This window comes from Oncorhynchus clarkii, chromosome 4 (assembly GCF_045791955.1).
Source record: "Oncorhynchus clarkii lewisi isolate Uvic-CL-2024 chromosome 4, UVic_Ocla_1.0, whole genome shotgun sequence".
In the NCBI taxonomy this organism is placed as follows: domain Eukaryota; kingdom Metazoa; phylum Chordata; class Actinopteri; order Salmoniformes; family Salmonidae; genus Oncorhynchus; species Oncorhynchus clarkii.
Window position 1 is genome coordinate 47,501,417 of NC_092150.1, and position 17,746 is coordinate 47,519,162.

A 17,746-nucleotide genomic window follows, 5' to 3' on the forward strand; every position below is an offset into this window, starting at 1 on the left:
TTTGCTGCAATAAACAAGATCTAAAATCATGTTTGCTGCACTAAACAAGCTCTAAAATCATGTTTGCTGCAATAAACAAGGTCTAAAATCATGTTTGCTGCACTAAACAAGGTCTAAAATCATGTTTGCTGCAATAAACAAGGTCTAAAATCATGTTTGCTGCAATAAACAAGGTCTAAAATCATGTTTGCTGCAATAAACAAGGTCTAAAATCATGTTTGCTGCAATAAACAAGGTCTAAAATCATGTTTGCTGCAATAAACAAGGTCTAAAATCATGTTTGCTGCAATAAACAAGGTCTAAAATCATGTTTGCTGCAATAAACAAGGTCTAAAATCATGTTTGCTGCAAAAAACAAGGTCTAAAATCATGTTTGCTGCAATAAACAAGGTCTAAAATCATGTTTGCTGCACTAAACAAGGTCTAAAATAATGTTTGCTGCACTAAACAAGGTCTAAAATCATGTTTGCTGCACTAAACAAGGTCTAAAATCATGTGTGCTGCAATAAACAAGGTCTAAAATCATGTTTGCTGCAATAAACAAGGTCTAAAATCATGTTTGCTGCACTCAAAAAGGTCTAAAATCATGTTTGCTGCAATAAACAAGGTCTAGAATCATGTTTGCTGCAATGAACAAGATCTAAAATCATGTTTGCTGCAATAAACAAGGTCTAAAATCATGTTTGCTGCAATAAACAAGGTCTAAAATCATGTTTGCTGCACTAAACAAGGTCTAAAATCATGTTTGCTGCACTAAACAAGGTCTAAAATCATGTGTGCTGCAATAAACAAGGTCTAAAATCATGTTTGCTGCAATAAACAAGGTCTAAAATCATGTTTGCTGCACTAAACAAGGTCTAAAATCATGTTTGCTGCACTAAACAAGGTCTAAAATCATTTTTGCTGCACTAAACAAGGTCTAAAATCATGTTTGCTGCATTAAACAAGGTCTAAAATCATGTTTGCTGCACTAAACAAGGTCTAAAATCATGTTTGCTGCACTAAACAAGGTCTAAAATCATGTTTGCTGCAATAAACAAGGTCTAAAATCATGTTTGCTGCAATAAACACGGTCTAAAATCATGTTTGCTGCAATAAACACGGTCTAAAATCATGTTTGCTGCAATAAACACGGTCTAAAATCATGTTTGCTGCAATAAACAAGGTCTAAAATCATGTTTGCTGCAATAAACAAGGTCTAAAATCATGTTTGCTGCACTAAACAAGGTCTAAAATCATGTTTGCTGCACTAAAAAAGGTCTAAAATCATGTTTGCTGCAATAAACAAGGTCTAAAATCATGTTTGCTGCAATAAACAAGGTCTAAAATCATGTTTGCTGCAATAAACAAGGTCTAAAATCATGTTTGCTGCAATAAACAAGGTCTAAAATCATGTTTGCTGCACTAAACAAGGTCTAAAATCATGTTTGCTGCACTAAACAAGGTCTAAAATCATGTTTGCTGCACTAAACAAGGTCTAAAATCATGTTTGCTGCACTAAACAAGGTCTAAAATCATGTTTGCTGCACTAAACAAGGTCTAAAATCATGTGTGCTGCAATAAACAAGGTCTAAAATCATGTTTGCTGCAATAAACAAGGTCTAAAATCATGTTTGCTGCAATAAACAAGGTCTAAAATCATGTTTGCTGCACTAAACAAGGTCTAAAATCATGTTTGCTGCACTAAACAAGGTCTAAAATCATGTTTGCTGCAATAAACAAGGTCTAAAATCATGTTTGCTGCAATAAACAAGGTCTAAAATCATGTTTGCTGCAGTAAACAAGATCTAAAATCATGTTTGCTGCAATAAACAAGATCTAAAATCATGTTTGCTGCACTAAACAAGCTCTAAAATCATGTTTGCTGCAATAAACAAGGTCTAAAATCATGTTTGCTGCACTAAACAAGGTCTAAAATCATGTTTGCTGCAATAAACAAGGTCTAAAATCATGTTTGCTGCAATAAACAAGGTCTAAAACCATGTTTGCTGCAATAAACAAGGTCTAAAATCATGTTTGCTGCAATAAACAAGGTCTAAAATCATGTTTGCTGCAATAAACAAGGTCTAAAATCATGTTTGCTGCAATAAACAAGGTCTAAAATCATGTTTGCTGCAATAAACAAGGTCTAAAATCATGTTTGCTGCAAAAAACAAGGTCTAAAATCATGTTTGCTGCAATAAACAAGGTCTAAAATCATGTTTGCTGCAATAAACAAGGTCTAAAATCATGTTTGCTGCACTAAACAAGGTCTAAAATCATGTTTGCTGCAATAAACAAGGTCTAAAATCATGTTTGCTGCAGTAAACAAGGTCTAAAATCATGTTTGCTGCAGTAAACAAGATCTAAAATCATGTTTGCTGCAATAAACAAGATCTAAAATCATGTTTGCTGCACTAAACAAGCTCTAAAATCATGTTTGCTGCAATAAACAAGGTCTAAAATCATGTTTGCTGCACTAAACAAGGTCTAAAATCATGTTTGCTGCAATAAACAAGGTCTAAAATCATGTTTGCTGCAATAAACAGGGTCTAAAATCATGTTTGCTGCAATAAACAAGGTCTAAAATCATGTTTGCTGCAATAAACAAGGTCTAAAATCATGTTTGCTGCAATAAACAAGGTCTAAAATCATGTTTGCTGCAATAAACAAGGTCTAAAATCATGTTTGCTGCAATAAACAAGGTCTAAAATCATGTTTGCTGCAAAAAACAAGGTCTAAAATCATGTTTGCTGCAATAAACAAGGTCTAAAATCATGTTTGCTGCACTAAACAAGGTCTAAAATAATGTTTGCTGCACTAAACAAGGTCTAAAATCATGTTTGCTGCACTAAACAAGGTCTAAAATCATGTTTGCTGCAATAAACAAGGTCTAAAATCATGTTTGCTGCAATAAACAAGGTCTAAAATCATGTTTGCTGCAATAAACAAGGTCTAAAATCATGTTTGCTGCACTAACCAAGGTCTAAAATCATGTTTGCTGCACTAAACAAGGTCTAAAATCATGTGTGCTGCAATAAACAAGGTCTAAAATCATGTTTGCTGCAATAAACAAGGTCTAAAATCATGTTTGCTGCACTCAAAAAGGTCTAAAATCATGTTTGCTGCAATAAACAAGGTCTAGAATCATGTTTGCTGCAATGAACAAGATCTGAAATCATGTTTGCTGCAATAAACAAGGTCTAAAATCATGTTTGCTGCAATAAACAAGGTCTAAAATCATGTTTGCTGCACTAAACAAGGTCTAAAATCATGTTTGCTGCACTAAACAAGGTCTAAAATCATGTGTGCTGCAATAGACAAGGTCTAAAATCATGTTTGCTGCAATAAACAAGGTCTAAAATCATGTTTGCTGCAATAAACAAGGTCTAAAATCATGTTTGCTGCACTAAACAAGGTCTAAAATCATGTTTGCTGCACTAAACAAGGTCTAAAATCATTTTTGCTGCACTAAACAAGGTCTAAAATCATGTTTGCTGCATTAAACAAGGTCTAAAATCATGTTTGCTGCACTAAACAAGGTCTAAAATCATGTTTGCTGCACTAAACAAGGTCTAAAATCATGTTTGCTGCAATAAACAAGGTCTAAAATCATGTTTGCTGCAATAAACACGGTCTAAAATCATGTTTGCTGCAATAAACACGGTCTAAAATCATGTTTGCTGCAATAAACACGGTCTAAAATCATGTTTGCTGCAAAAAACAAGGTCTAAAATCATGTTTGCTGCAATAAACAAGGTCTAAAATCATGTTTGCTGCACTAAACAAGGTCTAAAATCATGTTTGCTGCACTAAAAAAGGTCTAAAATCATGTTTGCTGCAATAAACAAGGTCTAAAATCATGTTTGCTGCAATAAACAAGGTCTAAAATCATGTTTGCTGCAATAAACAAGGTCTAAAATCATGTTTGCTGCAATAAACAAGGTCTAAAATCATGTTTGCTGCACTAAACAAGGTCTAAAATCATGTTTGCTGCACTAAACAAGGTCTAAAATCATGTTTGCTGCACTAAACAAGGTCTAAAATCATGTTTGCTGCACTAAACAAGGTCTAAAATCATGTTTGCTGCACTAAACAAGGTCTAAAATCATGTTTGCTGCAATTAACAAGGTCTAAAATCATGTTTGCTGCAATAAACAAGGTCTAAAATCATGTTTGCTGCAATAAACAAGGTCTAAAATCATGTTTGCTGCAATAAACAAGGTCTAAAATCATGTTTGCTGCACTAAACAAGGTCTAAAATCATGTTTGCTGCACTAAACAAGGTCTAAAATCATGTTTGCTGCACTAAACAAGGTTTAAAATCATGTTTGCTGCACTAAACAAGGTCTAAAATCATGTTTGCTGCACTAAACAAGGTCTAAAATCATGTTTGCTGCACTAAACAAGGTCTAAAATCATGTGTGCTGCAATAAACAAGGTCTAAAATCATGTTTGCTGCAATAAACAAGGTCTAAAATCATGTTTGCTGCAATAAACAAGGTCTAAAATCATGTTTGCTGCACTAAACAAGGTCTAAAATCATGTTTGCTGCACTAAACAAGGTCTAAAATCATGTTTGCTGCAATAAACAAGGTCTAAAATCATGTTTGCTGCAGTAAACAAGGTCTAAAATCATGTTTGCTGCAGTAAACAAGATCTAAAATCATGTTTGCTGCAATAAACAAGATCTAAAATCATGTTTGCTGCACTAAACAAGCTCTAAAATCATGTTTGCTGCAATAAACAAGGTCTAAAATCATGTTTGCTGCACTAAACAAGGTCTAAAATCATGTTTGCTGCAATAAACAAGGTCTAAAATCATGTTTGCTGCAATAAACAAGGTCTAAAATCATGTTTGCTGCAATAAACAAGGTCTAAAATCATGTTTGCTGCAATAAACAAGGTCTAAAATCATGTTTGCTGCAATAAACAAGGTCTAAAATCATGTTTGCTGCAATAAACAAGGTCTAAAATCATGTTTGCTGCAATAAACAAGGTCTAAAATCATGTTTGCTGCAAAAAACAAGGTCTAAAATCATGTTTGCTGCAATAAACAAGGTCTAAAATCATGTTTGCTGCAATAAACAAGGTCTAAAATCATGTTTGCTGCACTAAACAAGGTCTAAAATCATGTTTGCTGCAATAAACAAGGTCTAAAATCATGTTTGCTGCAGTAAACAAGGTCTAAAATCATGTTTGCTGCAGTAAACAAGATCTAAAATCATGTTTGCTGCAATAAACAAGCTCTAAAATCATGTTTGCTGCACTAAACAAGCTCTAAAATCATGTTTGCTGCAATAAACAAGGTCTAAAATCATGTTTGCTGCACTAAACAAGGTCTAAAATCATGTTTGCTGCAATAAACAAGGTCTAAAATCATGTTTGCTGCAATAAACCAGGTCTAAAATCATGTTTGCTGCAATAAACAAGGTCTAAAATCATGTTTGCTGCAATAAACAAGGTCTAAAATCATGTTTGCTGCAATAAACAAGGTCTAAAATCATGTTTGCTGCAATAAACAAGGTCTAAAATCATGTTTGCTGCAATAAACAAGGTCTAAAATCATGTTTGCTGCAATAAACAAGGTCTAAAATCATGTTTGCTGCAAAAAACAAGGTCTAAAATCATGTTTGCTGCAATAAACAAGGTCTAAAATCATGTTTGCTGCACTAAACAAGGTCTAAAATAATGTTTGCTGCACTAAACAAGGTCTAAAATCATGTTTGCTGCAATAAACAAGGTCTAAAATCATGTTTGCTGCAATAAACAAGGTCTAAAATCATGTTTGCTGCAATAAACAAGGTCTAAAATCATGTTTGCTGCAATAAACAAGGTCTAAAATCATGTTTGCTGCACTAACCAGGGTCTAAAATCATGTTTGCTGCACTAAACAAGTTCTAAAATCATGTGTGCTGCAATAAACAAGGTCTAAAATCATGTTTGCTGCAATAAACAAGGTCTAAAATCATGTTTGCTGCACTCAAAAAGGTCTAAAATCATGTTTGCTGCAATAAACAAGGTCTAGAATCATGTTTGCTGCAATGAACAAGATCTGAAATCATGTTTGCTGCAATAAACAAGGTCTAAAATCATGTTTGCTGCAATAAACAAGGTCTAAAATCATGTTTGCTGCACTAAACAAGGTCTAAAATCATGTTTGCTGCACTAAACAAGGTCTAAAATCATGTGTGCTGCACTAAACAAGGTCTAAAATCATGTTTGCTGCACTAAACAAGGTCTAAAATCATGTTTGCTGCAATAAACAAGGTCTAAAATCATGTTTGCTGCAATAAACAAGATCTAAAATCATGTTTGCTGCAATAAACAAGGTCTAAAATCATGTTTGCTGCAATAAACAAGGTCTAAAATCATGTTTGCTGCAATAAACAAGGTCTAAAATCATGTTTGCTGCAAAAAACAAGGTCTAAAATCATGTTTGCTGCAATAAACAAGGTCTAAAATCATGTTTGCTGCAATAAACAAGGTCTAAAATCATGTTTGCTGCACTAAACAAGGTCTAAAATCATGTTTGCTGCAATAAACAAGGTCTAAAATCATGTTTGCTGCAGTAAACAAGGTCTAAAATCATGTTTGCTGCAGTAAACAAGATCTAAAATCATGTTTGCTGCAATAAACAAGCTCTAAAATCATGTTTGCTGCACTAAACAAGCTCTAAAATCATGTTTGCTGCACTAAACAAGGTCTAAAATCATGTTTGCTGCAATAAACCAGGTCTAAAATCATGTTTGCTGCAATAAACAAGGTCTAAAATCATGTTTGCTGCAATAAACAAGGTCTAAAATCATGTTTGCTGCAATAAACAAGGTCTAAAATCATGTTTGCTGCAATAAACAAGGTCTAAAATCATGTTTGCTGCAATAAACAAGGTCTAAAATCATGTTTGCTGCAATAAACAAGGTCTAAAATCATGTTTGCTGCAAAAAACAAGGTCTAAAATCATGTTTGCTGCAATAAACAAGGTCTAAAATCATGTTTGCTGCACTAAACAAGGTCTAAAATAATGTTTGCTGCACTAAACAAGGTCTAAAATCATGTTTGCTGCAATAAACAAGGTCTAAAATCATGTTTGCTGCAATAAACAAGGTCTAAAATCATGTTTGCTGCAATAAACAAGGTCTAAAATCATGTTTGCTGCAATAAACAAGGTCTAAAATCATGTTTGCTGCACTAACCAGGGTCTAAAATCATGTTTGCTGCACTAAACAAGGTCTAAAATCATGTGTGCTGCAATAAACAAGGTCTAAAATCATGTTTGCTGCAATAAACAAGGTCTAAAATCATGTTTGCTGCACTCAAAAAGGTCTAAAATCATGTTTGCTGCAATAAACAAGGTCTAGAATCATGTTTGCTGCAATGAACAAGATCTGAAATCATGTTTGCTGCAATAAACAAGGTCTAAAATCATGTTTGCTGCAATAAACAAGGTCTAAAATCATGTTTGCTGCACTAAACAAGGTCTAAAATCATGTTTGCTGCACTAAACAAGGTCTAAAATCATGTGTGCTGCAATAAACAAGGTCTAAAATCATGTTTGCTGCAATAAACAAGGTCTAAAATCATGTTTGCTGCAATAAACAAGGTCTAAAATCATGTTTGCTGCACTAAACAAGGTCTAAAATCATGTTTGCTGCACTAAACAAGGTCTAAAATCATTTTTGCTGCACTAAACAAGGTCTAAAATCATGTTTGCTGCATTAAACAAGGTCTAAAATCATGTTTGCTGCACTAAACAAGGTCTAAAATCATGTTTGCTGCACTAAACAAGGTCTAAAATCATGTTTGCTGCAATAAACAAGGTCTAAAATCATGTTTGCTGCAATAAACACGGTCTAAAATCATGTTTGCTGCAATAAACACGGTCTAAAATCATGTTTGCTGCAATAAACACGGTCTAAAATCATGTTTGCTGCAATAAACAAGGTCTAAAATCATGTTTGCTGCAATAAACAAGGTCTAAAATCATGTTTGCTGCACTAAACAAGGTCTAAAATCATGTTTGCTGCACTAAAAAAGGTCTAAAATCATGTTTGCTGCAATAAACAAGGTCTAAAATCATGTTTGCTGCAATAAACAAGGTCTAAAATCATGTTTGCTGCAATAAACAAGGTCTAAAATCATGTTTGCTGCACTAAACAAGGTCTAAAATCATGTTTGCTGCACTAAACAAGGTCTAAAATCATGTTTGCTGCAATTAACAAGGTCTAAAATCATGTTTGCTGCAATAAACAAGGTCTAAAATCATGTTTGCTGCAATAAACAAGGTCTAAAATCATGTTTGCTGCAATAAACAAGGTCTAAAATCATGTTTGCTGCAATAAACAAGGTCTAAAATCATGTTTGCTGCAATAAACAAGGTCTAAAATCATGTTTGCAGCAATAAACAAGGTCTAAAATCATGTTTGCTGCAATAAACAAGGTCTAAAATCATGTTTGCTGCAATAAACAAGGTCTAAAATGATGTTTGCTGCAATAAACAAGGTCTAAAATCATGTTTGCTGCACTAAACAAGGTCTAAAATCATGTTTGCTGCAATAAACAAGGTCTAAAATCATGTTTGCTAGAATAAACAAGGTCTAAAATCATGTTTGCTGCAATAAACAAGGTCTAAAATCATGTTTGCTGCAATAAACAAGGTCTAAAATCATGTTTGCTGCAATAAACAAGGTCTAAAATCATGTTTGCTCCACTCAAAAAGGTCTAAAATCATGTTTGCTGCAATAAACAAGGTCTAAAATCATGTTTGCTGCAATAAACACGGTCTAAAATCATGTTTGCTGCAATAAACACGGTCTAAAATCATGTTTGCTGCAATAAACACGGTCTAAAATCATGTTTGCTGCAATAAACAAGGTCTAAAATCATGTTTGCTGCAATAAACAAGGTCTAAAATCATGTTTGCTGCAATAAACAAGGTCTAAAATCATGTTTGCTGCACTAAACAAGGTCTAAAATCATGTTTGCTGCACTAAACAAGGTCTAAAATCATGTTTGCTGCACTAAACAAGGTCTAAAATCATGTTTGCTGCACTAAACAAGGTCTAAAATCATGTTTGCTGCAATTAACAAGGTCTAAAATCATGTTTGCTGCAATAAACAAGGTCTAAAATCATGTTTGCTGCAATAAACAAGGTCTAAAATCATGTTTGCTGCAATAAACAAGGTCTAAAATCATGTTTGCTGCAAAAAACAAGGTCTAAAATCATGTTTGCTGCAATAAACAAGGTCTAAAATCATGTTTGCAGCAATAAACAAGGTCTAAAATCATGTTTGCTGCAATAAACAAGGTCTAAAATCATGTTTGCTGCAATAAACAAGGTCTAAAATGATGTTTGCTGCAATAAACAAGGTCTAAAATCATGTTTGCTGCACTAAACAAGGTCTAAAATCATGTTTGCTGCAATAAACAAGGTCTAAAATCATGTTTTCTAGAATAAACAAGGTCTAAAATCATGTTTGCTGCAATAAACAAGGTCTAAAATCATGTTTGCTGCAATAAACAAGGTCTAAAATCATGTTTGCTGCAATAAACAAGGTCTAAAATCATGTTTGCTCCACTCAAAAAGGTCTAAAATCATGTTTGCTGCAATAAACAAGGTCTAAAATCATGTTTGCTGCAATAAACACGGTCTAAAATCATGTTTGCTGCAATACACACAGTCTAAAATCATGTTTGCTGCAATAAACACGGTCTAAAATCATGTTTGCTGCAATAAACACGGTCTAAAATCATGTTTGCTGCAATAAACAAGGTCTAAAATCATGTTTGCTGCAATAAACAAGGTCTAAAATCATGTTTGCTGCACTAAACAAGGTCTAAAATCATGTTTGCTGCACTAAAAAAGGTCTAAAATCATGTTTGCTGCAATAAACAAGGTCTAAAATCATGTTTGCTGCAATAAACAAGGTCTAAAATCATGTTTGCTGCACTAAACAAGGTCTAAAATCATGTTTGCTGCACTAAACAAGGTCTAAAATCATGTTTGCTGCACTAAACAAGGTCTAAAATCATGTTTGCTGCACTAAACAAGGTCTAAAATCATGTTTGCTGCAATAAACAAGGTCTAAAATCATGTTTGCTGCAATAAACAAGGTCTAAAATCATGTTTGCTGCAATAAACAAGGTCTAAAATCATGTTTGCTGCAATAAACAAGGTCTAAAATGATGTTTGCTGCAATAAACAAGGTCTAAAATCATGTTTGCTGCACTAAACAAGGTCTAAAATCATGTTTGCTGCAATAAACAAGGTCTAAAATCATGTTTGCTAGAATAAACAAGGTCTAAAATCATGTTTGCTGCAATAAACAAGGTCTAAAATCATGTTTGCTGCAATAAACAAGGTCTAAAATCATGTTTGCTGCAATAAACAAGGTCTAAAATCATGTTTGCTGCAATAAACAAGGTCTAAAATCATGTTTGCAGCAATAAACAAGGTCTAAAATCATGTTTGCTGCAATAAACAAGGTCTAAAATCATGTTTGCTGCAATAAACAAGGTCTAAAATGATGTTTGCTGCAATAAACAAGGTCTAAAATCATGTTTGCTGCACTAAACAAGGTCTAAAATCATGTTTGCTGCAATAAACAAGGTCTAAAATCATGTTTGCTAGAATAAACAAGGTCTAAAATCATGTTTGCTGCAATAAACAAGGTCTAAAATCATGTTTGCTGCAATAAACAAGGTCTAAAATCATGTTTGCTGCAATAAACAAGGTCTAAAATCATGTTTGCTCCACTCAAAAAGGTCTAAAATCATGTTTGCTGCAATAAACAAGGTCTAAAATCATGTTTGCTGCAATAAACACGGTCTAAAATCATGTTTGCTGCAATAAACACGGTCTAAAATCATGTTTGCTGCAATAAACACGGTCTAAAATCATGTTTGCTGCAATAAACAAGGTCTAAAATCATGTTTGCTGCAATAAACAAGGTCTAAAATCATGTTTGCTGCAATAAACAAGGTCTAAAATCATGTTTGCTGCACTAAACAAGGTCTAAAATCATGTTTGCTGCACTAAACAAGGTCTAAAATCATGTTTGCTGCACTAAACAAGGTCTAAAATCATGTTTGCTGCACTAAACAAGGTCTAAAATCATGTTTGCTGCAATTAACAAGGTCTAAAATCATGTTTGCTGCAATAAACAAGGTCTAAAATCATGTTTGCTGCAATAAACAAGGTCTAAAATCATGTTTGCTGCAATAAACAAGGTCTAAAATCATGTTTGCTGCAAAAAACAAGGTCTAAAATCATGTTTGCTGCAATAAACAAGGTCTAAAATCATGTTTGCAGCAATAAACAAGGTCTAAAATCATGTTTGCTGCAATAAACAAGGTCTAAAATCATGTTTGCTGCAATAAACAAGGTCTAAAATGATGTTTGCTGCAATAAACAAGGTCTAAAATCATGTTTGCTGCACTAAACAAGGTCTAAAATCATGTTTGCTGCAATAAACAAGGTCTAAAATCATGTTTTCTAGAATAAACAAGGTCTAAAATCATGTTTGCTGCAATAAACAAGGTCTAAAATCATGTTTGCTGCAATAAACAAGGTCTAAAATCATGTTTGCTGCAATAAACAAGGTCTAAAATCATGTTTGCTCCACTCAAAAAGGTCTAAAATCATGTTTGCTGCAATAAACAAGGTCTAAAATCATGTTTGCTGCAATAAACACGGTCTAAAATCATGTTTGCTGCAATACACACAGTCTAAAATCATGTTTGCTGCAATAAACACGGTCTAAAATCATGTTTGCTGCAATAAACACGGTCTAAAATCATGTTTGCTGCAATAAACAAGGTCTAAAATCATGTTTGCTGCAATAAACAAGGTCTAAAATCATGTTTGCTGCACTAAACAAGGTCTAAAATCATGTTTGCTGCACTAAAAAAGGTCTAAAATCATGTTTGCTGCAATAAACAAGGTCTAAAATCATGTTTGCTGCAATAAACAAGGTCTAAAATCATGTTTGCTGCACTAAACAAGGTCTAAAATCATGTTTGCTGCACTAAACAAGGTCTAAAATCATGTTTGCTGCACTAAACAAGGTCTAAAATCATGTTTGCTGCACTAAACAAGGTCTAAAATCATGTTTGCTGCAATAAACAAGGTCTAAAATCATGTTTGCTGCAATAAACAAGGTCTAAAATCATGTTTGCTGCAATAAACAAGGTCTAAAATCATGTTTGCTGCAATAAACAAGGTCTAAAATGATGTTTGCTGCAATAAACAAGGTCTAAAATCATGTTTGCTGCACTAAACAAGGTCTAAAATCATGTTTGCTGCAATAAACAAGGTCTAAAATCATGTTTGCTAGAATAAACAAGGTCTAAAATCATGTTTGCTGCAATAAACAAGGTCTAAAATCATGTTTGCTGCAATAAACAAGGTCTAAAATCATGTTTGCTGCAATAAACAAGGTCTAAAATCATGTTTGCTCCACTCAAAAAGGTCTAAAATCATGTTTGCTGCAATAAACAAGGTCTAGAATCATATTTGCTGCAATGAACAAGATCTAAAATCATGTTTGCTGCAATAAACAAGGTCTAAAATCATGTTTGCTGCAAAAAACAAGGTCTAAAATCATGTTTGCTGCAATAAACAAGGTCTAAAATCATGTTTGCTGCAATAAACAAGGTCAAAAATCATGTTTGCTGCACTAAACAAGGTCTAAAATCATGTTTGCTGCAATAAACAAGGTCTAAAATCATGTTTGCTGCAGTAAACAAGGTCTAAAATCATGTTTGCTGCAGTAAACAAGATCTAAAATCATGTTTGCTGCAATAAACAAGATCTAAAATCATGTTTGCTGCACTAAACAAGCTCTAAAATCATGTTTGCTGCACTAAACAAGGTCTAAAATCATGTTTGCTGCACTAAACAAGGTCTAAAATCATGTTTGCTGCAATAAACAAGGTCTAAAATCATGTTTGCTGCAGTAAACAAGGTCTAAAATCATGTTTGCTGCACTAAACAAGGTCTAAAATCATGTTTGCTGCAATAAACAAGGTCTAAAATCATGTTTGCTGCAGTAAACAAGGTCTAAAATCATGTTTGCTGCAGTAAACAAGATCTAAAATCATGTTTGCTGCAATAAACAAGATCTAAAATCATGTTTGCTGCACTAAACAAGCTCTAAAATCATGTTTGCTGCACTAAACAAGGTCTAAAATCATGTTTGCTGCACTAAACAAGGTCTAAAATCATGTTTGCTGCAATAAACAAGGTCTAAAATCATGTTTGCTGCAGTAAACAAGGTCTAAAATCATGTTTGCTGCACTAAACAAGGTCTAAAATCATGTTTGCTGCAATAAACAAGGTCTAAAATCATGTTTGCTAGAATAAACAAGGTCTAAAATCATGTTTGCTGCAATAAACAAGGTCTAAAATCATGTTTGCTGCAATAAACAAGGTCTAAAATCATGTTTGCTGCAATAAACAAGGTCTAAAATCATGTTTGCTCCACTCAAAAAGGTCCAAAATCATGTTTGCTGCAATAAACAAGGTCTAGAATCATATTTGCTGCAATGAACAAGATCTAAAATCATGTTTGCTGCAATAAACAAGGTCTAAAATCATGTTTGCTGCAAAAAACAAGGTCTTAAATCATGTTTGCTGCAATAAACAAGGTCTAAAATCATGTTTGCTGCAATAAACAAGGTCAAAAATCATGTTTGCTGCACTAAACAAGGTCTAAAATCATGTTTGCTGCAATAAACAAGGTCTAAAATCATGTTTGCTGCAAAAAACAAGGTCTTAAATCATGTTTGCTGCAATAAACAAGGTCTAAAATCATGTTTGCTGCAATAAACAAGGTCTAAAATCATGTTTGCTGCAATAAACAAGGTCTAAAATCATGTTTGCTGCACTAAACAAGGTCTAAAATCATGTTTGCTGCACTAAACAAGGTCTAAAATCATGTTTGCTGCAATTAACAAGGTCTAAAATCATGTTTGCTGCAATAAACAAGGTCTAAAATCATGTTTGCTGCAATAAACAAGGTCTAAAATCATGTTTGCTGCAATAAACAAGGTCTAAAATCATGTTTGCTGCAATAAACAAGGTCTAAAATCATGTTTGCTGCAATAAACAAGGTCTAAAATCATGTTTGCAGCAATAAACAAGGTCTAAAATCATGTTTGCTGCAATAAACAAGGTCTAAAATCATGTTTGCTGCAATAAACAAGGTCTAAAATGATGTTTGCTGCAATAAACAAGGTCTAAAATCATGTTTGCTGCACTAAACAAGGTCTAAAATCATGTTTGCTGCAATAAACAAGGTCTAAAATCATGTTTGCTAGAATAAACAAGGTCTAAAATCATGTTTGCTGCAATAAACAAGGTCTAAAATCATGTTTGCTGCAATAAACAAGGTCTAAAATCATGTTTGCTGCAATAAACAAGGTCTAAAATCATGTTTGCTCCACTCAAAAAGGTCTAAAATCATGTTTGCTGCAATAAACAAGGTCTAAAATCATGTTTGCTGCAATAAACACGGTCTAAAATCATGTTTGCTGCAATAAACACGGTCTAAAATCATGTTTGCTGCAATAAACACGGTCTAAAATCATGTTTGCTGCAATAAACAAGGTCTAAAATCATGTTTGCTGCAATAAACAAGGTCTAAAATCATGTTTGCTGCAATAAACAAGGTCTAAAATCATGTTTGCTGCACTAAACAAGGTCTAAAATCATGTTTGCTGCACTAAACAAGGTCTAAAATCATGTTTGCTGCACTAAACAAGGTCTAAAATCATGTTTGCTGCACTAAACAAGGTCTAAAATCATGTTTGCTGCAATTAACAAGGTCTAAAATCATGTTTGCTGCAATAAACAAGGTCTAAAATCATGTTTGCTGCAATAAACAAGGTCTAAAATCATGTTTGCTGCAATAAACAAGGTCTAAAATCATGTTTGCTGCAAAAAACAAGGTCTAAAATCATGTTTGCTGCAATAAACAAGGTCTAAAATCATGTTTGCAGCAATAAACAAGGTCTAAAATCATGTTTGCTGCAATAAACAAGGTCTAAAATCATGTTTGCTGCAATAAACAAGGTCTAAAATGATGTTTGCTGCAATAAACAAGGTCTAAAATCATGTTTGCTGCACTAAACAAGGTCTAAAATCATGTTTGCTGCAATAAACAAGGTCTAAAATCATGTTTTCTAGAATAAACAAGGTCTAAAATCATGTTTGCTGCAATAAACAAGGTCTAAAATCATGTTTGCTGCAATAAACAAGGTCTAAAATCATGTTTGCTGCAATAAACAAGGTCTAAAATCATGTTTGCTCCACTCAAAAAGGTCTAAAATCATGTTTGCTGCAATAAACAAGGTCTAAAATCATGTTTGCTGCAATAAACACGGTCTAAAATCATGTTTGCTGCAATACACACAGTCTAAAATCATGTTTGCTGCAATAAACACGGTCTAAAATCATGTTTGCTGCAATAAACACGGTCTAAAATCATGTTTGCTGCAATAAACAAGGTCTAAAATCATGTTTGCTGCAATAAACAAGGTCTAAAATCATGTTTGCTGCACTAAACAAGGTCTAAAATCATGTTTGCTGCACTAAAAAAGGTCTAAAATCATGTTTGCTGCAATAAACAAGGTCTAAAATCATGTTTGCTGCAATAAACAAGGTCTAAAATCATGTTTGCTGCACTAAACAAGGTCTAAAATCATGTTTGCTGCACTAAACAAGGTCTAAAATCATGTTTGCTGCACTAAACAAGGTCTAAAATCATGTTTGCTGCACTAAACAAGGTCTAAAATCATGTTTGCTGCAATAAACAAGGTCTAAAATCATGTTTGCTGCAATAAACAAGGTCTAAAATCATGTTTGCTGCAATAAACAAGGTCTAAAATCATGTTTGCTGCAATAAACAAGGTCTAAAATGATGTTTGCTGCAATAAACAAGGTCTAAAATCATGTTTGCTGCACTAAACAAGGTCTAAAATCATGTTTGCTGCAATAAACAAGGTCTAAAATCATGTTTGCTAGAATAAACAAGGTCTAAAATCATGTTTGCTGCAATAAACAAGGTCTAAAATCATGTTTGCTGCAATAAACAAGGTCTAAAATCATGTTTGCTGCAATAAACAAGGTCTAAAATCATGTTTGCTGCAATAAACAAGGTCTAAAATCATGTTTGCAGCAATAAACAAGGTCTAAAATCATGTTTGCTGCAATAAACAAGGTCTAAAATCATGTTTGCTGCAATAAACAAGGTCTAAAATGATGTTTGCTGCAATAAACAAGGTCTAAAATCATGTTTGCTGCACTAAACAAGGTCTAAAATCATGTTTGCTGCAATAAACAAGGTCTAAAATCATGTTTGCTAGAATAAACAAGGTCTAAAATCATGTTTGCTGCAATAAACAAGGTCTAAAATCATGTTTGCTGCAATAAACAAGGTCTAAAATCATGTTTGCTGCAATAAACAAGGTCTAAAATCATGTTTGCTCCACTCAAAAAGGTCTAAAATCATGTTTGCTGCAATAAACAAGGTCTAAAATCATGTTTGCTGCAATAAACACGGTCTAAAATCATGTTTGCTGCAATAAACACGGTCTAAAATCATGTTTGCTGCAATAAACACGGTCTAAAATCATGTTTGCTGCAATAAACAAGGTCTAAAATCATGTTTGCTGCAATAAACAAGGTCTAAAATCATGTTTGCTGCAATAAACAAGGTCTAAAATCATGTTTGCTGCACTAAACAAGGTCTAAAATCATGTTTGCTGCACTAAACAAGGTCTAAAATCATGTTTGCTGCACTAAACAAGGTCTAAAATCATGTTTGCTGCACTAAACAAGGTCTAAAATCATGTTTGCTGCAATTAACAAGGTCTAAAATCATGTTTGCTGCAATAAACAAGGTCTAAAATCATGTTTGCTGCAATAAACAAGGTCTAAAATCATGTTTGCTGCAATAAACAAGGTCTAAAATCATGTTTGCTGCAAAAAACAAGGTCTAAAATCATGTTTGCTGCAATAAACAAGGTCTAAAATCATGTTTGCAGCAATAAACAAGGTCTAAAATCATGTTTGCTGCAATAAACAAGGTCTAAAATCATGTTTGCTGCAATAAACAAGGTCTAAAATGATGTTTGCTGCAATAAACAAGGTCTAAAATCATGTTTGCTGCACTAAACAAGGTCTAAAATCATGTTTGCTGCAATAAACAAGGTCTAAAATCATGTTTTCTAGAATAAACAAGGTCTAAAATCATGTTTGCTGCAATAAACAAGGTCTAAAATCATGTTTGCTGCAATAAACAAGGTCTAAAATCATGTTTGCTGCAATAAACAAGGTCTAAAATCATGTTTGCTCCACTCAAAAAGGTCTAAAATCATGTTTGCTGCAATAAACAAGGTCTAAAATCATGTTTGCTGCAATAAACACGGTCTAAAATCATGTTTGCTGCAATACACACAGTCTAAAATCATGTTTGCTGCAATAAACACGGTCTAAAATCATGTTTGCTGCAATAAACACGGTCTAAAATCATGTTTGCTGCAATAAACAAGGTCTAAAATCATGTTTGCTGCAATAAACAAGGTCTAAAATCATGTTTGCTGCACTAAACAAGGTCTAAAATCATGTTTGCTGCACTAAAAAAGGTCTAAAATCATGTTTGCTGCAATAAACAAGGTCTAAAATCATGTTTGCTGCAATAAACAAGGTCTAAAATCATGTTTGCTGCACTAAACAAGGTCTAAAATCATGTTTGCTGCACTAAA